Raw genomic sequence first — 6,585 nt, forward strand, 5'->3', positions numbered from 1 at the left:
AAACACGTTGTTCATTTTCTTGTTTTCAAAACAAAAACAAAAAATACTAAGGAAACATTTCAATTCAAACACAGTTCAATCGACACAGCTCAATTCCACCACCAACTGCACTGAAAAATAAGAACAGTTTAAAAAAAACGATATGAAAAAAAAAAAAAAAAAAAAAAAAAAAAAAAACTATACCCACGAAATGAACGGTATGGTACACAACACACCTCAATTTCAATGCAAGATCACACAAAATAGTTAAATCAAAATGAAAATGAATTGAAATACACGAAAATTCAATTTATCAATGCAATTGGAAACAGTGAAATGGAATTGTAACAAATTTAGTATTGCATGTGTAGCTCTTACATGCAACAGATGGCACGGTTAAAAAAAAAAACATGTTTTTACCTGTCACAGGTATTACATCTATATAATAGGTATTTAAAAACACACGCGTATTCGAATGGAAAGTTGTGTCAAAATTTTAAAGAAATCGGTGAAGAACTTTCAGAGATTACAGTGTGTCTTGCTCTCACGTCCAACAGGTGGCGCTGTTTTACAAAAAACAAACAAAAAAAACATGTTTTTCCTGTCACAGGTGAGGCATGTATTTAGTAAGTATATAAAATCACGCGCCTATTCGAATACAACTTTGTGTCAAAATTTCAAAGCAATCGGTAAAGGGGTTTCCAAGATTTACTTCACATGAACACTTGAAAAACACAGTTTTTCAAATAAATTATGTTTTTTCCCTTCACAGACGTGACATATATTTAGTATGTATATAAAAATCCGCTTGCATGTGACGGGAACGTTGTTTGAAAATTTCAAAGCAATCAGTGAAGAATTTTCGGGGATTAGCGATTTGGAACAAACGAACATTTCCATTTTTATTTATATATATAGCATGTGCGTTGCTCCTACTGGCAACAGATGTTGCTGTTTGTCAAGAAAAGCATAGTTTTACCTCTCACAGGTGGGGATCTATACTTATACTTACGAAATGAACAGTATGGTAAACAACACAGCTCAATTCTAACATAATGTCACACAAAATATTTCAATAAAAAATAAAACAAATCGAAATCTATGAAAATATAATTTATCAATGCAATCGGAAACATTGAAAAGGAATTCGTGACATATTTAGTATAGCGTGAATATTGGAATCATGTGCAACAGATGGTGCTGCTTTTTTGAAAAACGCATGTTTTTACCTGTCACAGGGGGTGGCATCTATATTGTAGGTATATAAAATCACGCACCTATTCGAATGCAACGTTGTGTCATAATTTCAAAGCAATCAGTGAAGAACTTTCGGAGATTACAGCGTGTGTTGCTCTTATATCCAACAGATGACGCTGTTTTTTTCCAAAAAAGCATGTTTTTTCCTGTCATAGGTGAGGCATGTATATAGTAGATATATAAAACGACGCGCCTGTTCGAATGCAATGTTGTGTCAAAATTTCAAAGCAATTCGCAAAGAGGTTTCGAAGATTTCCCTCACATGAAAAGCACAAAAAAAACACAGTTTTTTCAGAAAAAAACATGTTTTTATCTTACCGTCACAGACGTGATATCTACATATATTGATATAAAAACCTGGCCGGATGTGAATGGAACATTGTGTGAAAATTTCAAAGCAATCGGTGAAGAACTTTCGGAGATTAGCGATTTTGAACAAACGAACATTTCCATTTATATATATATATATATATATATATATATATATATATATATATATATATATATATATATATATATATATATATATATATATATGTCGTACCTAGTAGCCAGAACTCACTTCTCAGCCTACTATGCAAGGCCCGATTTGCCTAATAAGCCTAGTTTTCATGAATTAATGTTTTTTCGACAACCTAACCTAACGTTTTCGGCTACCTAACCTAACCTAACCTATAAAGATAGGTTAGGTTAGGTTAGGTAGGGTTGGTTAGGTTCGGTCATATATCTACGTTAATTTTAACTCCAATAAAAAAAAATTGACCTCATACATAATGAAATGGGTAGCTTTATCATTTCATAAGAAAAAAATTAGAGAAAATATATTAATTCAGTAAAACTTGGCTTATTAGGCAAATCGGGCCTCGCATAGTAGGCTGAGAAGTGAGTTCTGGCTACTAGGTACGATATATATATATATATATATATATATATATATATATATATATATATATATGTCGTACCTAGTAGCCAGAACGCACTTCTCAGCCTACTATGCAAGGCCCGATTTGCCTAATAAGCCAAGTTTTCATGAATTAATTGTTTTTCGACTACCTAACCTACCTAACTTAACCTAACCTAACTTTTTCGGCTACCTAACCTAACCTAACCTATAAAGGTAGGTTAGGTTAGGTTAGGTAGGGTTGGTTAGGTTTGGTCATATATCTACGTTAATTTTAACTCCAATAAAAAAAAATTGACCTCATACATAATGAAATGGGTAGCTTTATCATTTCATAAGAAAAAAATAGAGAAAATATATTAATTCGTGAAATATTGGCTTATTAGGCAAATCGGGCCTTGCATAGTAGGCTGAGAAGTGCGTTCTGGCTACTAGGTACGACATATATATATATATATATATATATATATATATATATATATATATATATATATATATATATATATATATGTCGTACCTAGTAGCCAGAACGCACTTCTCAGCCTACTATACACGGCCCGATTTGCCTAATAAGCCAAGTTTTCCTGAATTATTATATTTTCTCAATTTTTTTTCTTATGAGATGATAAAGCTACCCATTTCATTATGTATGAGGTCAATATTTTTTTATTGGAGTTAAAATTAACGTAGATATATGACCAAACCTACCTAACCTAACCTAACCTATCTTTTTAGGTTAGGTTAGGTTAGGTAGCCGAAAAAGTTAGGTTAGGTTTGGTTAGGTAGGTTAGGTAGTCGAAAAACAATTAATTCATGAAAACTTGGCTTATTAGGCAAATCGGGCCTTGCATAGTAGGCAGAGAAGTGCGTTCTGGCTATTAGGTACGACATATATATATATATATATATATATATATATATATATATATATATATATATATATATATATATATATATATATGTCGTACCTAGTAGCCAGAACGCACTTCTATGCCTACTATGCAAGGCCCGAATTGCCTAATAAGCCAAGTTTTCTTGAATTAATATATTTTCTCTATTTTTTTTCTTATGAAATGATAAAGCTACCCATTTCATTACGTATGAGGTAAAAAAAAATTTATTGGAGTTAAAATTAACGTAGATATATGACCGAACCTAACCAACCCTACCTAACCTAACCTAACCTATCTTTATAGGTTAGGTTAGGTTTGGTAGCCGAAAAAGTTAGGTTAGGTTAGGTTAGGTAGGTTAGGTAGTCGAAAAACAATTAATTCATGAAAACTTGGCTTATTAGGCAAATCGGGCCTTGCATAGTAGGCATAGAAGTGCGTTCTGGCTACTAGGTACGACATATATATATATATATATATATATATTATTAAATATGACCGAAAAAGAAAGATTATAAATTCTAACACGAATTTTCTCAGAAAGACTAGAAATAAAAATGAATTTTGGAGAATTGATTTTTGAATTACCATCAACAGTGAAAAGAAACGTAAGAAAGATCGAGAAAATTCGTATTAGAATTATTAATCTTACTTTTTCGGTCATTTTTAATAATATATGTCTACAGGAAAGACTGCTACCAAAATGTACTTCAAGTTCAAGTTCAAGTATGTTTATTGAAATAAGCAAGAAATACATCTCAAAGTGATAGAGTAGCTTAGGCTATTTCTACCCTCCTCTACTTCAAGTCCCTCAAGGGGCGCAAAAATTTAGTGAGTACAAATAGACAAATAACATTACAAAAATCCCATTTAACATTGCAGGTTTATATAGTAAGTACAGCATATAATTGTTACACTCTCGTGGCAAAATTCTTGTAGCTCCTAAGTATATTGTCTATCATACCATTATCACACATCCAAACAATTTGATGCGGTACACTATTTATTTCCTTATTTCTATAGTTTTCAATAAGTTGACACTCTAATACATAATGTTCTAAGGTGTGGGCGTGCGGCATACTACATAATTTACACTCCTTATCTTTTTCACTGACATCAACACCGTATTGCCAGATATATTTGTATCCCAATCTTAATCTCATGTAAATTGAATCCTTCCAAGTAGACTTTCCTTTACCATAAGTGAAGGACGAATTTGTATTTATTATTGAATAATTTTTAAGTGTGTTACTACTGTCCACCATTGCCATTCTCTTTATCATTTCTTCACCCTCCTGGATCATCTTGATTCTTGTTTTTATTTGTTTCAAGGTTAACTGACATACAACATCAACTAGAGTTTTTTCAGTGGCTCTCTTCGCTATGTCATCAACTACCTCATTCAACAGTATTCCCACATGTGAAGGGATCCATATGAATCTTACTTTATACCCATTTTTTTCTAGTCTCTTAACATTCTCTCTACACTCTATCACAATATTCTGATATACTGGGCGTCTGCTATTTAAAGACTCTAACGCTCCTCTGCTGTCAATAAAGAAGCAAGCATTTTTACCACATTTGACTACTTCCTGTAATCCTGCTAATACTCCTTGGAGTTCAGCCTGCGTTGAAGAGACATTGTCAGTTAAGGGGCGTCCAATAACAGTATCTACAGTGCCGATGTTAGTGTACTCCCTGATCAAGACTCCACATCCTGCCTTCCCATCCCTAGCTACTGACCCATCACAATATACATGTAGAGTGTTTTCTGTAGGCAGTTTTCTAATTATACAATCATATGTTGCCCTCAGCTCTCCTATTTCATACATACTTTTTTTCTTATGCAAGGGAGTAATTACTACATCTACATTACAATCCTCCCATGGTGGTGTAATTTTTCTCTTGGGCACAGCAATACACTCTGAAATAACATCATACTTTATAACATTATAACATAATTTATTCATATATACTCTCTTCTTCATCATACATTGTTCACTACTTCCCACCTTTTGAACCGAGAAGATTAATTCATTAGCTCCCCCACCTCTCATTAATCTAATGGCAGAGGCTACATTTATCTCTTCAATTCTATCCCCAATACTATGCAGATTCAACTCCATCCTCATTATCTCAATCATAGCATTTCTTGGGCATCCTAAGATAATTCTCATGGCTTCATTTTGTACCTTCTCCAACTTGCCCATCCTACCTTTACCAAAACAAGAAATGACAGGTGCAGCATAATCAATAAGAGATCTTACAGTACTCAAGTATATCATTCGTAGCACAGGGACTCCCACTCCCTTTCCACAGCATGCCAAGGCCTTCAGAGGTTGTAATCTCTTCCGACATTGACCCAACAGTCTGTTCATCTCAGCTTCCAAACTCTCATGGGTATATCCAACGTATATGCCTAAATATTTATATATATTAACTCTCTCTATATTTTTACCGTTTATTTTCAATATAATGGGCCTCCGACTTCTACATTCAAACTTAGTTTTGTTTTCATTAACCACCAGTCCCATATGGTGACTCAGGTTTCCGAAATTGTCCAACACTGTTTGAACCTTTGAAATATCTTTGCCCTGAAACAAAATATCATCGGCATATATGATCGGAGTTACCCCATTTGAGTATCTCTCAGATGCTATCTTATTCATTAGTACATTAAACAGGGTGGGACTCAACACTCCTCCCTGAGGTGTTCCGAGTTCAAAAGACCTCACACCTGACATACAACCTTTATACCACACCTGAGCCTTCCTTTCGTAAAGATAATCCCCTATCCAGCGCAATAATCTCCCTTTATCACCAAGACTAGCTAATTCATATAAAATAACCTCTTTGTTGGCTTTATCAAAAGCGCCTTGTAAATCAATGAAAATTCTATAATAATCATTTCATTAGCTAGACATTTAATAATACAATCAGAGGTACTTTTTCCTTTGAGAAACCCGAACAAATTACTACAGCTGATCACCTATTATATATAAAAGTCTATTTAAAATGATCCTCTCCATCATTTTACAAAAAAACGAGGTTAAAGACACAGGTCTATACTCTCCAATGGCTTTAGGGATAGGGATGATCATAGCTTTTTTCCATTTACTGGGAATACTGCCCTCTTTATAACTAATATTAAAGAGGTCTAAAAGTGGGCTTTTCGTCATAATGGCAAATTCATTAAGTATTTCATAAGTTACTCCATCCTCCCCAGGGGCGGTAGATTTCCCAACCTTAATCGCCGTTATTAGTTCTTCTCTGGTAATACCTGTGCAAGTGACATCACCACTGTTACCTGCTGTAAGTATAAAATCCTTTCTTAGATCTTTCCAAGAATCTAATGACTCTCTCGTTACAGCGGGTAATGAACTAAGTTTGGCAGCTTCCGCCCATTTATTTACGAGCCCATTTGCAATTCCTCGCCGGTCTGGATGTGCAACAAAATTATGCTTTTTACCCCTTATTTTATTTACGTCTTGCCAGATTTCCTTCAAGTTTCTGTTACTCCCAACTTTCTCTGCAAATTCCTGCCAATACTTGCTCCTA

This window comes from Procambarus clarkii, chromosome 28 (genome assembly GCF_040958095.1).
Source record: "Procambarus clarkii isolate CNS0578487 chromosome 28, FALCON_Pclarkii_2.0, whole genome shotgun sequence".
Taxonomy (NCBI): Eukaryota; Metazoa; Arthropoda; class Malacostraca; order Decapoda; family Cambaridae; genus Procambarus; species Procambarus clarkii.